We start from the raw sequence: 16,326 nt of genomic DNA on the forward strand, positions 1-16,326 counted from the left end.
CCCTGTTCCTTTATTTATGGGCTGTGTGAGCAATTTGCTCCTTGCTGGCCGGCTGGCTGGGTGTGTGACGCGGGGATTACTCACGCCCCAGTTGTGGTCCGGCCTCTGCAGGCTGCGGGGTAATGAGTGAGGTAATTAAGTGTAAAAGACAGGAGCGAGCAGGGGAGGGCTGAGGGGGGGCGAGCAGTCACTGGCTCTTTTCAGGAGCAGGGGAGTGAGATAATGTAGGATAATAGCCCAGCCAGGCCCTGCCCAGGCAGCCCGGCCTGTGCCGAGAGGTGCCCCCCAAACGGCCAAGACAATTCAGCCTTTTCAGGGAAAATGGGGGGGCTTAGGCAAGGCCTGGCTCCCGGGGACAGCTGTATGGAAATGACAGCTCTTCTCCTTGGTCCTGTCCCGCGTTGGCCGAGGGCGGGCAGCAGACGCCTTTGGCTGGGGGTGAGGCTGAGAAGAAGTAGCTAGGTCCAGGGAAGCGTGTGAGGCAAGATGAGGGGTCCAGGTGGGACTGGAGGACTGAGCTAAGTGTGTGTGGGGGGGGGGGGGGAGAAGAGATGTGTTGGGAGCAGTGGGTGAGATTGTTAGTGGCTCCAGAGTCTGGCTCGCTGGGTGGGAACTGTGGCTTGGCTGTTGACTAGCTGTGTGACGTCAGCTCAGCTGCGCTCCCTCTCTGGGCCTCAGCGCTCTCATCTGTAAAGTGGGGCTGTCAAAACTGTGCCTTCCTCACGGGGAAGTGTGGAGGATCGGCACCACGATGCACAGCACCGGGCACACAGTGAGGGCTCCCTACACTCCAGAGACGGTCAACTGCAAAGCCCGAGGGCATCGGTCATTCATTCATTTATCGAACACATTGTTTGTTGCACGCCTACCATAGTCTAGCAGTTCCTCGTGCTGGGAAAATAGCAGTCACTAGAACAGAGTCCCTTTCCTCTTCCAAGAGGGGAGACAGACTTTATTTATTTATTTTTTTCTTGGGATGAGAACTTGTAAGGTTTATTCTCTTAGCAAATTTCAAATATACAATACAGTGCCATTAACTGTGGTCACCATGCTGTACATTACATCCCTAAAACTTATTTATCTGATAACTGGAAATTTGTATCATTGACCCCTTCACTGCCTCCCACCCCCTTCCTTATGAATCTGTTCTCTGTATCTGAGTTTGGGTTTTTTTAGATTCGACATATAAGTGAAATCCTAGAGTATTTATCTTTCCCGAGACAGACTTTAATCGTTAAACACCAACATGTCAGATCACATCAGTGACCCCGCTTCTAAAAATTTATTTAATGGATGTGTCTGGACACATGCAACGTGAATACATTCCGGTTTCTTTATTGCGGTCTTGTTGGGCCTAACAAAACCTTAGATGCCATCTAAATGTCGATTATTGGTGAACTGATTAAATAGAGTAGCCAAAGGAATGCTACCCGGCCACAAAAGGATGAGACCACTTTTTACGCACGAATACGGAAAGATCTCCAAGAACTCTTGACAGATAAAAGGAGTATGAGGAATATTTTGTGGAGAAGAGAGGAAATAAAAAACATCTTTATATTAGCGTGTGTATGTAACAAACCAATAATGCTTGTTACCTATGGGGAGGAGTTAGATTGGAATGAGCAACGGGGTAGACAGGGAGACTTTTCATTGTATGCTTTCCTATCGTTTTTCTTTTGTACCAAGTGAATGTATTACTAGGTCAAAACAAATTCGGCTTCCTCTTTCCTCCTCCTTCCTTCTGTTTCCCGATATTTGTTGGAGGTGAACGGTAGGGTGGGGGGCCAAGCAGGGGAGCCGTGAGTGAGGCCGGGGCTCTATGGGACGGGGTGGGGGGTGTTGAACAAATGAATCTATTGAGGAAAATGAGAGCTAGGTTTCTCACTGTCGGAGAAGGGAATTATAAACGCGGTGACAGCAAAGGCTAGAGTGACCTCTGTGGTGCTGGAATGGAGTTGGAGCCATCAGGGTAAACTCCTGGCTCTGAAAAACAGAGGCAGAGAAGCAGAGATGCCTGTGTGCCCACGTGTGGGTGAGATGCATACATGTAATACGTGTGTTTCCCAGCTCTGTCCACAAAGAAAGCCCAAGAGCACTCATATCCACGTAGCAATGAGTACTCCTAGCACCCCGATCTTGGTGTCTTTTTAAAAACATTCTTTTTTAATGTTTATTCATTTTTGAGAGAGAGAGAGAGAGACAGAACACAAGTGGGGGAGGGCAGAGAGAGAGAGGGAGACACAGAATCCTAAGCAGGAGCCAGGCTCCGAGCTGTCAGCACAGAGCCCGACGCGGGGCTTGAACCCACAAACTGTGAGATCATGACCTGAGCCGAAGTTGAATGCTTAACTGACTGAGCCACCCAGGCGCCCCCAGATCTTGGTGTCTTAACATAGCATCCTCCATTGTACGAAACCAGGGCTCCTTGGGGAGAAGTCTGATTTGAGGGCTGGGGCCTGGAAAGTACATAGTGAGCCTGAAACATCTAGAACTGCTCAAGTAATACTAGGAACATGTCAAAAGAGCGTAGGAGCTATTGGCCAAATCTGGGACAATCTGAGAATCAAAATAATGACCATAATAGATTATAATCCATTGAGTAAAAATAGTGAATCCACACTGATATCATATGCATACATACATACACACACACACACACGCATGCATGAAGGAGGAGAAAGCTCTTTCTCAGAGTAGAATGTGTAATAACAAATGTAGAAGGAAGGATGGAAATATTATGGTAATAACCGACTCTGGCAGAATCATTGCTGGGTGCTAAGATAAAAACTACTCTGTGAAAATTTGTTGGGGACAGAGCATATACATAGTCTTAAAATACCCCCCCCCCCAAGATAACCCATTAATTACAAAGAGGAGGAGGGTACCTTGACGGTGAGAAACAGGGCAGGTAGGACCCTAATCAAGCGATCGAAGGTAGCAGGTGGCATCACCTGTTACAGGACAAACTGTCATGTGCTTTCAGGCGACCTGCACAGAGAAGAGCACCGCGTCACTTCTGCGATGTTCCTGCCAAAGACGCAAAACCTAAATCTGATCAGGAGGAGCGACTGGACGAACTCCAACTGAGGAAACTTCTACGAAATAACTGGCCTGTAATCTTGGTAAGTGTCAAGATAATGAAAGGGATGGAAAAACTGAGGGACTGTTCCGGATGAAAGGAGATAAAAGAGGTAAGACAACTGAATACAGTGAGTATTTCTGGATGAATCTTTTTGTTTATCATCAAAGATGCTATGCTTGGAGGGGCTCTTGGGTGGCTTGGTCAGTTAAGCGTCTGACTTCGGCTCAGGTCATGATCTCACAGTCCGTGAGTTCGAGCCCCGCGTCAGGCTCTGTGCTGACAGCTCAGAGCCTGGAGCCTGTTTCGGATTCTGTGTCTCCCTCTCTCTCTGCTCCTCCCCTGTTCATGCTCTGTCTCTCTCTGTCTCAAAAATAAATAAACGTTAAAAAAAAATTTAAAAAAAAAGATGTTATGCTTGGGGTGCCTGGGTGGCTCAGTCGGTTAAATGTCTGACTTCAGCTCAGGTCATGACCTCACGGTTTGTGCATTCGAGCCCTGCGTTAGGCTCTGTGCTGACGGTGCAGAGCCTGCTTGGGATTCTCTGTCTCTCCCTCTCTTTCTGCCCCTCCTCTGTTCTGTCTCTCTATCTCAAAATAAATAAAACTTCAAAAAAAAATGTTATTTTGGGGAGAGTTGATAGCACTTGGCTGGGATCTGAACATTTGACAGTGGTAACGTGTCAGCAGCGAATTCCTGATTTTTCCAATTTTGCTGTGCTCATGCAGGAGAATTTCCTTGTTTCTAGGAACTACAGACTAAAGTATTTGGGGGCCATGGGGAATCAGGTCATCAACTTACTCTCAAATGGCTCAGAAAAAATCTCTCTATACAAAGAGAATGATAAAGCAAACGTGTTTAAATGTCAACATTTGGGGGTTCTGGGCGAGGGATATGTAAGAATTCTTTGTGTAATGTTTGTAACTGTTCTGTAAGTTTTAAATTATTTCAAGGTAAAAAGCTAAAAAAAAAAGTTATTCAGATGACGCTGAAACCATATAATGTCAGGGAGTGGTAAGGGATAGACTCAAAAATAAAGTGGGAGGGGGAATAGGAAATAAAAGGACGGTGCTCCTCTAAATGATGTGGTCAGGCCGGCCTCTCTGGGAGAGGATGTTTGAACAAAGACCTGGGTAAAGGGAGGGAGTGAGCCCTGTGAATATCTGTGGGGAGAGCCTTCCAGGCTGAGGGATCCAGCACACGAAAGGCCAGAGTGGAGCCAGCTGGGCATGTGTATTAATTTCTATTATCGTGTAACGAATTTCCATTAACTTAGTGGCTTAAAACAGTACCCATTTAGCTCACGGTTCTGTAAGTCACAAGTCTGACCACCCGTGCCGTATATCATAACCTAATCACGGGAGTAAATGCCAGCACGCGCCCAGTCCAGGGCATTATGCTGGGCATGTTCATCTGCGGGGGGTTGAAGGGAGGGCTGGGAATGTTGGGGGACATCTTGGATTTCGGCCCACACAGAGCAGGGTCGGAAGAACAAGGGATCAGTGTGGCTGGAGAAGTGAGCAAGGGGGTGAGGGGCAGGCGAAAGCAAGTGTCTGAGGTGGAGATGGGTAACTGAGGTCCAGAAAGTGACCTTGTGCATTTTGGCTCCTGAGGAAGGGGAGGGTCATGCCTATTTCCCTTGGACTCGCTTGAACTGAAGAGCAACCTCGGGGTGGGACCCAATAGATGATTTAAGTCAAAGGAGTTCGTACCTACCGGTGGCCCTTGGGGAGCTGGTGGGCCGCCGGGCATGGGTGATGAATGGATCTACTCCATGCATTTGGCCCAGCAGGCACAGTGCAGGAAAGCCACAGGCTCTTCAAGGGTCCGTGGAAAAGTCTGAAACCGAGAAAAGTTGGCTGGAAAATGTTTTCAAAAAGAAAACAACAACACCTTCTCTGAAGTTGAGAACAATGCACATTAATCGTCTGGGAGTGACGTCATGTCACCTGGTGATCAGCAACTAATTCAACTCTCATAATAGTTCTGTGTGTGTCACATTTCACGTGACTGCAGCTCGTGTCCAGTTTTTACTCCGTTTTCCATAGTAGCACGTGCAAGGTACAAAATAAAAATGCACAAAAAAGGGGGGGCGCCTGGGTGGCTCAGCCGGTTAGGCGGCCGACTTCAGCTCGGGTCATGATCTCACGGTCCGTGAGTTCGAGCCCCTCGTCGGGCTCTGTGCTGACAGCTCAGAGCCCGGAGCCTGTTTCGGATTCTGTGTCTCCCTCTCTCTGACCCTCCCCCATTCATGCTCTGTCTCTCTCTGTCTCAAAAATAAATAAACGTTAAAAAAGAAAATTTAAAAAAAAAATTAAAAAAATGCACAAAAGGGGACGCAGTGAGGCCTGGCCCCACCCCCGCCCCCTAGGCACCCCTCCCCCTCTCCCAAGGCCAATCTCCTGTCCTCAGAAGCGTTTTGCCACATACAAGTGATCATGTGTTGATGTACACCTGAATCCCCCCTTTTCACGATGGTAGCTGATCTGCCTGCTTTTTTCCCCTTGGCGATTTGTCTTGGATGCTTCTGATTGGCCCAGATGGAGCTGCCCCTCCTTTTGCACTGCAGAGAGGAGTCTATTATTTGCATGAACTGTCACCCTGCCACTTTTCCTGACACCCTCCGGGCGCTCTTGGCCTCTCCCTGGTCCCCAGGACAGTCACGGCTGTCTCCCTGCTTCCACTCAGGTGACGAGCAGGGGGTCTGGCTTGCCCAGTGACTGGCCAACAGGGCTGGGTCCCACCACGTGAAGTGTGGGAGAGTTAAAGGCCCAGCCCCTAGGGCAAACATTGCCCACCGCTGTCCAGAGGAAGTCAGAAGACCCGGGTGGAAGGAAGAAGAATTTCTCAGGTGCCCGAGGGCAGGGAGCGGAAGGAGGGGCTCAGTCCTGCCAATTTGAACGCTGTCGCTCACATCTCCTGTGCACACATACAAGCTTCTCTGGAATGTCCCCAGGGATGGGATTGCAGGGTTGTAGAGTGAGTGCAAAATAACGCCAAGTTGTTCTTCAAAGTGGTTGTACAAACTGACCCCCCCATCACCAGTGTCCCAGAATCCTCCTTGTGCCACCCGAGGGATCAAAATGGGGATTTTTCCAGCTTTGGAAGTTTTGCCGATCTAGTAGACATAAAACGAACTTTTAATTTGGATTTTGCTAATTACTAAGAGGTTGAGCATCTTTTTGTATGTTTATTGGCTGTTCATGTTTTCTGTTCTTTATGTCTGTTCAAATCTGGAGTCTGTTCTCCTTGATCGTCTTACTGACTTGTAGGCGCTCTGTTATATATTTCGAGCCCGATCTTTGTCAGTCAGACCGTTACAAACTTTTCCCAGCTTGTGACTTACCATTTTCACTTTTTTTACTGTGACTTTTGAACAGAGTATTAATTCTAATGGAGATTAATTTATTAATATTTGCCTTTATGGGGCACCTGGGTGGCTCAGTCGGTTAAACGTCACACTGATTTCAGCTCAGGTCATGATCTCATGGTTTGTGAGGCTCTGCGCTGCTTGGGATTCTCTCTCTCGCCCTCTCTCGGCCCCTCCCGTGCTCCCGTGTGAATGCGCTCGCTCTTTCTCTCTCGAAATAAACAAATAAATATTAAGAAAAGATTTGCCTTGGGGTGCCTGGGTGGCTCAGTCGGTTAAGCGTCCGACTTCGGCTCAGGTCATGATCTCGCGGTCCGTGGGTTCAAGCCCCGCATCGGGCTCTGTGCTGACAGCTCAGAGCCTGGAGCCTGTTTCGGATTCTGTGTCTCCCTCTTTCTCTGACCCTCCCCTGTTCATGCTCTCTCTCTGTCTCAAAAATAAATGTTAAAAAAAAAATAAAAGAAAGAAAAGATTTGCCTTTATGGTCTGGACTTTTTGTTTCCCGTTTACAAAATCCTCTCTAACCCAAATCCATCCCAATCTTTCTACAATGCATATGTATGTATATTTTAAAAGGGACATCTTGTACATTCTCTTTTGTAGCTACTTTTCTACTTAATAATATACATGAACATTTTCCGTGTCTAAATATTTTACAGCCTCATCGGTAAATGGTTGCATCATTGCCCATCATGTGGACTATCGTATCTATTTACTGAATCTCCTATTGATGAACATTCAGGGGTTTTTTTTTGCAACTTTTCTCTCTTATCAACAGTGCTGCCAAGAACATCGTGCAGCTGTTGTGGTTTTCCACGTTCATGACGATTTCTTCCGGATAAAATCCTAGGACAGAAATTGCCCATCCAATCAAAGGATACATTTTACCAAATTTGCCAGAGGTCTCCCTTCCGAGTCCTTTCCCGGAAACAATAAGCCATTGTGTTAAATTGCCCTTCTCCAAAGTGAAGAATCAGCAAAATACACGGATGGCACTGGGTAGGGGGTCCTGGAGACTGTGTGTTTGAGCGGGAGTGGTTAGTGGGCATGTTCAGTTGCAATGGTGTGCATGGAGATCGTCACCCTGGCAAACACAGACTTGACTCCCTCTCTCCCTTCCCACACCTCCACAGGGGAGACACCTTTATTAGGGGGTGCTGAGAGAAGAGAGCCAAGAAATGCCCAGGGAGGCCAGCTTGGGTGATGATTCCCTGACAATTAATTGTATTTGGGAGGGCGGAAGTTGCTACCTCAAGTAGACCTTTGTGCATTGAAGGCCGGAAATGCTCTCACTTAAGGCTGTTGCCACCGGGGCTGAGCATGTATGGTTCTCAGGAAAGGTCTGGCCTGGTGACTAAAGGAATAATTAAAAAAAAAAAAAGTGCCCCAGAGAACTCTCAGCTTGAGAGCGTGAAAACTTTGGATCAGATCTCCCATCTGGCTGGAGGTATCAGACTTTTAATACTTAAGCGTTTATTTTAGCGATTATCAACATATATCCTCTTCTTACAATCACCAATGCATTTATTTATTTATTTATTTATTTATTTATTTATTTATTTATGTAGCGCCAACAGGGGGCTTGAACTTATGACCCTGCGATCAAGACCTGACCTGAGATCAAGAGTCAGATGCTTGGGGCGCCTGGGTGGCTCAGTCGGTTGAGCGTCCGACTTCAGCTCAGGTCACCATCTCACGGACTGTGAGTTCGAGCCCCGCGTCGGGCTCTGGGCTGATGGCTCAGAGCCTGGAGCCTGCTTCCAGTTCTGTGTCTCCCTCTCTCTCTGCCCCTCCCCCGTTCATGCTCTGTCTCTCTCTGTCTCAAAAATAAATAAACGTTAAAAAAAAAATTAAAAAAAAAAAAAAAAGAGTCAGATGCTTAACCAACTAAGCCAGGTGCCCTATATCAGGATGCTAATTTTTATTAATGGCAGGGCTCCATAGTTTCTCATTAGCATGAACTGGCTTTATTTACTTGTTTATTTTATTTATTTATTTTTTTAACGTTTTTATTTATTTTTGAGACAGAGACAGAGCATGAACGGGGGAGGGTCAGAGAGAGGGAGACACAATCGGAAACAGGCTCCAGGCTCTGAGCTGTCAGCACAGAGCCCGACACGGGGCTCGAACCCACGGACCGCGAGATCATGACCTGAGCCGAAGTCGGACGCTCAACCCACTGAGCCACCCAGGCACCCCGTATTGAAATCATATTTAGGGACTAAAAAGTGTGTTTCCCTCTCGGCGTCATTCGACACTCAGAGCGACTTGGTGATGTTTCTGGCAATGACACATCACTTGACAGAGGGAAATTGAGAACGAGAAGCAGCCATTTGCCTGTGGTCATGGGGTGAGTAAATGGGGGAGGAAGGCTTGGCCCCTGACATAAGAGTGTGTCGGGGTTTGGACCTCTGGGACCAGGACACCCACAGCTCTTTCATGATAATGATAACAACAGCCATTAGCATTTATTGAGTGCTTACTGGGTGCCAGCTCTCTGCTAAGCACCTTTGGCTGTCTTGATGAACGCCTTACACTAACCGTGTCAGGGGATCCGTCGTTACTCCCCAGAAAGCGTTGAGGAAGGAGCTACTGATTCACGGCACCTGCTCTTATAGAAACTTGAATTCTAGTAAGGGAGAGGGGAGAGACGGAAAGTAACCACGGAAGGCATAAATGAGTGAGATAATTTCACATAACAATAGATGCCATGAAGAAAACCAGCAGGGAATATGATATAGTCTCTGGAGAAGGGGAAGGAATTGCCCCATAAGAGGCCGCCAGCGGAGGCTTCTCTGAGGAGGTGACATTCTGGAGCCAGAATATGGCGGATTGGAGTCCAGGCCATTTGAGAGCCCTGCTCATGACTCCAAACCCACCCCAACTTCTGTCTCGTGTGGATCATAGAATGTTTCTGCCAGAGATGCCTTGCTCCTTTGTTAAGCATTCTGGAAGTTGTGGCTTATGGGTCGGAATGTCTCAGACCTAGGAATGGAAGGATGATAGGTTATTGGAGCTGGAAGAGGTCTCACCCAAGGAACCACCCCGTCTAATTCCAAGGGCTCAACCTAAGTGGGTTTGTGCAATGCTTGGAGGCCTCTCTAGGTGGAGAGAAACCAAGTCCCAAAGATGAAATGGGTCCTGCTAAGAGCTGTGGCTTACCTTCTGTTTTTGTTGTTGTTTGTTTGTTTGTTTTAATATTTATTTATTCATTTTGAGAGAAAGAGATAGAGAGCAAGTGAGGGAGGGGCAGAGAGAGGGAGACAGAGAATCCCAAGCAGGCTCCGTGCTGTCAGTGCAAAGCCCAATGCGGGGCTCAAACTCACAAACTGAGATTATGACCTGAGCTAAAACCAAGAGTTGGACGCTTAACCAACTGAGCCCCCCAGGCGCCCCGAGCTGTGGCTTACAATTGTGCAGGTTGTGCGGGGCTCAAGGCTGCCCAGCTGGGGGCTAAGAGGCTGCCTGGAGCCCTGTGGAGGGGTTGCCTTGTACCAGGAAGAAGGGCTGTCTGTTTCTGATTCACAGAAAGGAATGCTACGGGCTAGTGGTGGCCCTGAGCCCGCCGGAGGGTGTGGTAGAAATTAGCCCCCATGTCACCTGCCTTTTCTCCATTCTGCTTGCGGAGAAGGCAGGAGGGTGGAACATTGTCACCATTTGAGGATGGCCGTGGCCCTTCTTGACTGCAGTGAGGGGGGACGGTGCTTTGCATACAGGCCTTATGGGGCAGCAGAGAGGAAGGGCTGGGGCTCCCTGGGGTGTTTGTGGAGCTGACAGGCTGAGGAGTGGGCAGGGCCGGGGCGGGGGTGGCCCAGAAGTGCCTTATCTCCTCTGGGCCAGTGTCAGCTCCTGTCCCCAGCCTACAGCACATGCTGGAGCTGCCAGCCTGAGACTGGGGACTGCAGTGAATTTGCATTTATATTGGAGACTTCTGTTTCCAGGGCCTGGGGGGAGGAGGGTGGCCACCATGGTCAGCTGAGCGAGATACAGGCGAGGAGGGGCCTATAGCCCTGTCCTGCCAGGGGCACGGGAAGTGGCCAGTGGGTTGGGCCTGCCTGGCTGAGGAACAGTGGCACAGAAGGTTCTCTGGGCACAAGGCCGGGCCTGACAGCCTGCTGGTCCACCCCCCCAGCCGCTTGCCAACGTCAGCTGGGAGTTGGCTCTGCCCCACGGGCCTGGGAGAAAGGTCATAGGCCTGTGCCAGCGAGGGACGGGCAAGGCAGAAACACTCCTGTGACCGAGTACAAGCGTGTGCCGTCCTGTCTAACTCTCTCCTCAACCCATGAAGTTGTTTCAGCCAAGAAAACCAAGGCTCAGAGGGGCTTGCAATTCGTCCAAGGTGAACCAGCTCCTAATCCAGTGCCCCCCACCCCCGAAGCTACCTCCCAGTAATGCTCAGGCTACTCAGGTGCTCTGGGACACCTGATTTTGCGAGCGATGAAGGAGGTCATCACTCGTCCCAGACGCATGGCATTGCTAAGACTAGTTTTGTGATGGCTTAGGCGTCGTGGTGAAGTCCGTGGTCATGACTCTGTTCAGACCGGGCTGCTCCCTGCCTTCGGGGGGTGCAGCTTCTCCCTGCGAGATTTCAAAATGGGGGAAGGAATGGAAGGAAGGAGAGAAGGAAGGAACAAGGAAAGTGTGAAGAAGGGAGGGAAAGAAAGGAATGGAAGAAGGGATAGAAGGCAAGAAGGACAAATGGAAGAGGGGGCTGGATGGAAATAAGGCGAGAAGGGAGGAAGGAGAGCAGTCAGAAGAAAAGTCAAGGCCAGAGGGCACCAGGGAGAGCCGTCTGGAGCCCCTGCAGGTGTGCTGGTTGCCATTATAGACCCCCGCACTGTTGGGAGTCCCCTCTGTGACCTTTCCTGGCTGTTGTATTGAGTGGTGTCCCCCTCCCCGCCCTCCTGCTCCTCCCCCTCCAGCTGAGGCCTCCTGACCTCCAGGAACTGGCTGAGCTCTGCTCCAGGTGGGGGACCAGTGATGGCCTGATGGGGGCTCCAGGAACAGAGGTCAGGGCCCCACGTGATCCTGGGGCTTTATTTTCATCCCTTAGTGCTTTGCTGCTTCTGGAGGGGGGCTCTGCCTTGCTCTTTGGGTTCTCTTCACTCCCTCCCGCCTCCACCCCTCCAGACGGAGGTCTTGGCCCCATTCCCCCAGCCTGTGACTGTGGGCTTGCAGCTGACAAACCTCCTGGTCCTGGCTCTCCGTCCAGCAGTACAAGCCCTCCCTGTCTGTCACCAAACAGTCAGGACGGCCTGTTCCACCTGGCAGGCTGGCTACTGCCCAGCTTAGTCTTGGGAAGTGCGCACGGGCTCTGACACCACACTGCCTGAGTTCAAATCCGGCCCCTTCCTCGCTGTGTGGCCTCGGGCAAGACCCTTTGCCTCTCTGAGCCTCTGACTCCTCATCAATTAATGGGCACAATGCTAGGACCTACCTCTTGGATTGCTTGCTGGATTATACGAGATCGTGCACGGAAAGTGCTTGGCTCAGCGCCTGGTGTCTAGTAAGCACCCGAGACCTGTTAGCTCTTATCCAAGCTCTATCTTTCCAGAGCCTGTTCGGTTCCAGAGACCTCGCCCAGCGCCTCCTGCATTAACCCCTCAGATGCCTAGTGTCACCTGATATGACTGTTTCAACGCAAATAGCACCGCGCCCTGATCTCATACCACTGCCTCCCGTCCCAGTTAACATTTAATGAGGGCTCATGATGGGACAGGCGTTGTATAACCCGTTTCAAATTATGGCTCCAAAAGCCGTGATAGTCTTCTCGTCAAGAAGTGGGGTCTGTGTTCTCGCTGTGTTTTGGAAGTGGCCATGTCACTTCTGCTTGCATTTGGGGGACACTCACTCTTGGAACCCAGCGGCCATGCTGCGAGGAAGCTCAGGACTCCAGGAGACTCCACACGTGGGTGCTCCGGCCAATAGCTTCAGCTGAACTAGTCTCGATGGCCAGACATGTAAGGGAAGACGCGTCTAGATGAGGCCGGCCCCCCGGGGGGGGGTCACCTCTGTCCAGCTGAGGCCCCGGCCACCGTAGAACAGAAGGCAGTCAGGTCCGGTGTGCCTTGTGTGAGTTCCAGACCCCTAAGAATCCGTGAGCACGAGGAACGTCTTGACAACACTGTGTTTTGGGGGTTGTTACGCATCAGTAAATAGCAGGAACCCCCACACTGCCTCACTGAAACTCTACAACAATAGCAAGCTGTTGTTCCAATCACCTCCATTTCGTAGCTAATGGAATTAAGACCCAAAATGCTTCGGGAAGTTGCCCAAAGTCACAGAGCTCTTTTTAATTTTTTTTCTAATGTCTATTTACTTTTGCAGAGAGAGAGAGAGAGAGAGAGAAAGAGAGCGAGCATGAGTGGGGGAAGGGCAGAGAGAGAGGGAGACACAGAATCTGAAAACGAGCTGTCAATTCAGAGCCCGACGCGGGGCTCGAACTCACGGGCAGCGAGATCGTGACCTGAGCCGAAGTCGGATGCTTAACCGACTGAGCCACCCAGGCGCCCCCGAAGTCACAGGGCTCTCAAAAGCCGGGATATGTGTTTGTGAGTCTGACTTGGAAGCTGTGCCCTGAAGAATCATGCCATGTCCTACAAAACCTGATGGGCCAGAGGTGACTGGATGTCGTCTTGAGGGTCCTGGGGGACTGTGGGAAGGCACTGAGGTGATTTGTGAGATCAAGAGAGGACACTAAGAAGCTCTCTTGGGTCAGGGAGCCTGGGTGGCTCAGTCGGTTAAGCGTCCGACTCTTGATCTCGGCTCAGGTCGTGATCTCACGATCCGTGAGTTTGAGCCTTGTGTCCAGCTCCATGCTGACAGTACGGGGCCTGCCCCTTCCCTGCTCATGCTCTCTCTCTCTCAAACAACAACAAAGCTTCGCCCGCAGGAGCTCTGCACCTGTCCCAGCTGGGTCCAGCCAGGGACGCCAGCCAGTTGGGCTGATCCAGGCAGCCTGGGCCAGGAGCTTCAGGGCTATTGTGAGCAGGACATCCAAGGCCAGCAGAGGGGCACCTGGGTGGCTCAGCTGGTTAAGCATCCAACTTCAGCTCAGGTCATGATCTTGTGGCTTGTGAGTTTGAGCTCTGTGTGGGGCTCTGCACTGACAGTGTGGAACCTGCTTGGGATTCTCCCTCCCTCTTTCTCTCTGCCCCTCCCTTGCTTACACGCTCTCTCTCTCAAAATAAATAAATAAACTTCAAAAAAGAAGACCAGCAGAGTCCTCTCCCCCATTCCCCTGGAGGTAGGCCACAGAGCTCCGAGATCATTTGTGCTAACTGGACCTGTTCGTTTTGGAATTGGCCATAAGTGGCAGAGAGCCCAAAAGAAGAGTGACTTACAGGAGACAAACACTGATTTCTCTTTCTTATGAATGGTCTGGAGGCAGGCAGCCCTAGGCTGACAAGATGGGTCCTCAATCCCCTGGGACCCAGGCCCTTCTTCTGTCTTGTTCCACCATCCTCAACACCTCGTGGTCCAAAGTGGCTGCACATTCTCCAGCTATCATGTTGACATTCCAGCCAGAGGGAAGGAGGAAGAGGCAAAGAATATTCCCTCTCTCCTCGAGGATCTCTCCCAGAAATTGCAGGTGGGTAGTCTCCTTACTCCTCTTGGCTGGACTGGAGACACATGGCTATACCACTAACTACGAGAGTTAGTGTGGTCTTGATTCTGGGTGTCCACATGCCCAGCTCTATCTAGAGGTTCTAATACTGGGGCGGGGGGGAAGGGAGGTAATGAGCATGGGGAGCCACCCGCCCTACCCGGCAACCTGGCAGCCAGAGTGAGTGTTTTGAAAATCAGACCAGATCATTTTACTCTGCTGCTGAAAATCGTTCCCTAGCTCTGTCTGCTTCCAGGATAAAGGTGACATCTCCATTAAGTTCCCAGGGCTGTCTGCCCAATCTCACCGTAGCCCACCTCTCCAGCCTCACCCCCAATCCCCCTCCGCTGCTGAACTCAAACCGTGCCCACCCCCACCCACACCTGGGGTTTCCCTTGTGGTCTGGTCATTGGGGAAATCCAAATAACCCGGCAGGATTAGCTACAGAGGCAGTTAATGACTATAGGGCTGTGGTTATAAAACCCCTACTGCGTGCCCGGTGCCTACGTACATTTTCTCATTTTCATCCTCACAGCGGCCCTGGAATGGGCCCTGCTGAAAGTGGCGGGGATTCCACAGTCCAGCTTTCAGATGGGGAGACAGAAGTCTCCGGAGGGAAGGAACCTGCCCAGGGTCCTACACCCCATCAGCGGCACCCCATCTCTGCGAGACCCTTGCACGCTTGGCTCATTCATGCAACAGATATTTACTGAGCACCTACTGGGTACCAGGCACTGTGTTAACTCCTGGGATCACAGCCATGAAGAGAACAGGCATATAAATCCCTGCCTCTCGTGCAGCTGATGCTCTAGGGCAGGGATGGGGGGAGGGCGAGACCAACACGAACCGAACAAATCAGCAGCAGCTACTGGCTTCCCTCCTTTTTCATTCCTCCCACAAATATTTCTTGGGGACCTCTATTTCTGTAAGACAGACACAGTCCTGACTCTCCTGGAGTGAGAGTCTAAGGGTGGAGACGGGCACTACATGAGGAGGCACGTAAATAAGCCAGATACATTCAGATTGAAATAACGGCCGAGAAGAAAAGACGGTTAAGTGCCAGGGAGTGGGGGGCGGGCGGGGGGGGGCAGTGGTAGTCAACCTTAGATGGGGTGACTAGGCAACGCAGCAGGGTATTCCAGGTAGAGGCACCAGCACATGCAGAGGTGCAGAGGTAGGACAGAGCTCGGGGCATGGGAGGAGCTGAGAGAAGGCCAGGGTGGTCAGAGCAGGGTGGGAGGGGGCAGTTCAGAGGGAGAGGTTGGCAGGAGGGAAGGGGCTTGAGAAAGCCATCGAGGGGCACCGAACAGAGAGAGCGATGACCAGCCCCCTGCGGGGCACCGCTCTGGGAGGCCAGTCACATCTGCACCTGGGGCTTCCCAGCCAGATCCCCAAAGGGTAGGGGCTGAGCGCCTGCTGGCCTGGCACGCCTGCCTCTGCAGAGAGAAAGCCCCCCGCAGCCCCCTGCAGTGGAGTCCCCCTCGGCGGTGCCTCCACCTGCACCGCCGGGCAGGGCATTGTGTGCCAGCTCTGACGGGCATACCTGGTGCTCTCACTAGCCTGCTGGCTGCCTTGATTTAGGGGCTCGTGCTGGCTGGTTCTGGAAACCATTCCCTGAAGTCTAACCAGCTGGCACTAGGGTGGCCGAGGAGGAGGAAGCAAGCTCTGGGGATGGCCGGGGAAGAAACCATCCTTCGTCCTGGCAAGTCCACGGGACCAAGAGAGAAGTGCCTTGAGCATCTTTGAAATCGCAGCCTTCCCTTCTCTGGCCACCCTTCCCCTTGACAGAGAGCCTGGGGGCTCAGGCAGGAAGCAAGGTTCAAGTGCCAGTTTAGCGGCTATGCTTAGAAATGCTCTCTCCCTCTCTGAGCCTCAATTTCATCTGTACAATGTCAGAGTTGACCTGGCGAAACCCATGGTGTAAATTCTAGAGCCAGACTGACTCTTCGCTCTCCCATCCGGTGACTGTTTGAACTTAGCTAAGTTACTCGACCTTTTGGTGCCTCAATTGACCCACCTATAAAATGGGGGGTATAGTAACCGTATTTATTTCCAGGGTTGCGTCAAGATAGAGTCATGTGTCTCTGTTGCTTGGAACAGGATCTGCCGCATGATACGGGCTACATTTAACTCTGATTGTTACTGCTGTTCAAGTCTTTAGAGAAGGTTGTGCTGGAAAGACTTGCCGGAGACAACTAAGTCCGTTTGTTTGTAAACTTTTGGTCTTTGTTTGGAACAGAGAAGCTCTGCATTGCTGAAGAGAAATTTTAC

The 16,326-nt window shown here is 50.9% G+C and overlaps 1 protein-coding gene across 1 annotated transcript in view; it reads left to right on the plus strand.

Moving 5' to 3' along the window:
- FAM110A (family with sequence similarity 110 member A) overlaps window positions 1–16,326 on the plus strand; it is a 125,266-nt gene that overhangs the window by 30,028 nt on the left and 78,912 nt on the right. Inside the window, exon 2 of the mRNA XM_042980713.1 lies at window positions 2,984–3,122. The gene's annotated coding sequence lies outside the window, so the exon portion shown is untranslated. The remainder of the gene's footprint in view (window positions 1–2,983; window positions 3,123–16,326) is intronic.

This window comes from Panthera tigris, chromosome A3 (assembly GCF_018350195.1).
Source record: "Panthera tigris isolate Pti1 chromosome A3, P.tigris_Pti1_mat1.1, whole genome shotgun sequence".
NCBI lineage: Eukaryota > Metazoa > Chordata > Mammalia > Carnivora > Felidae > Panthera > Panthera tigris.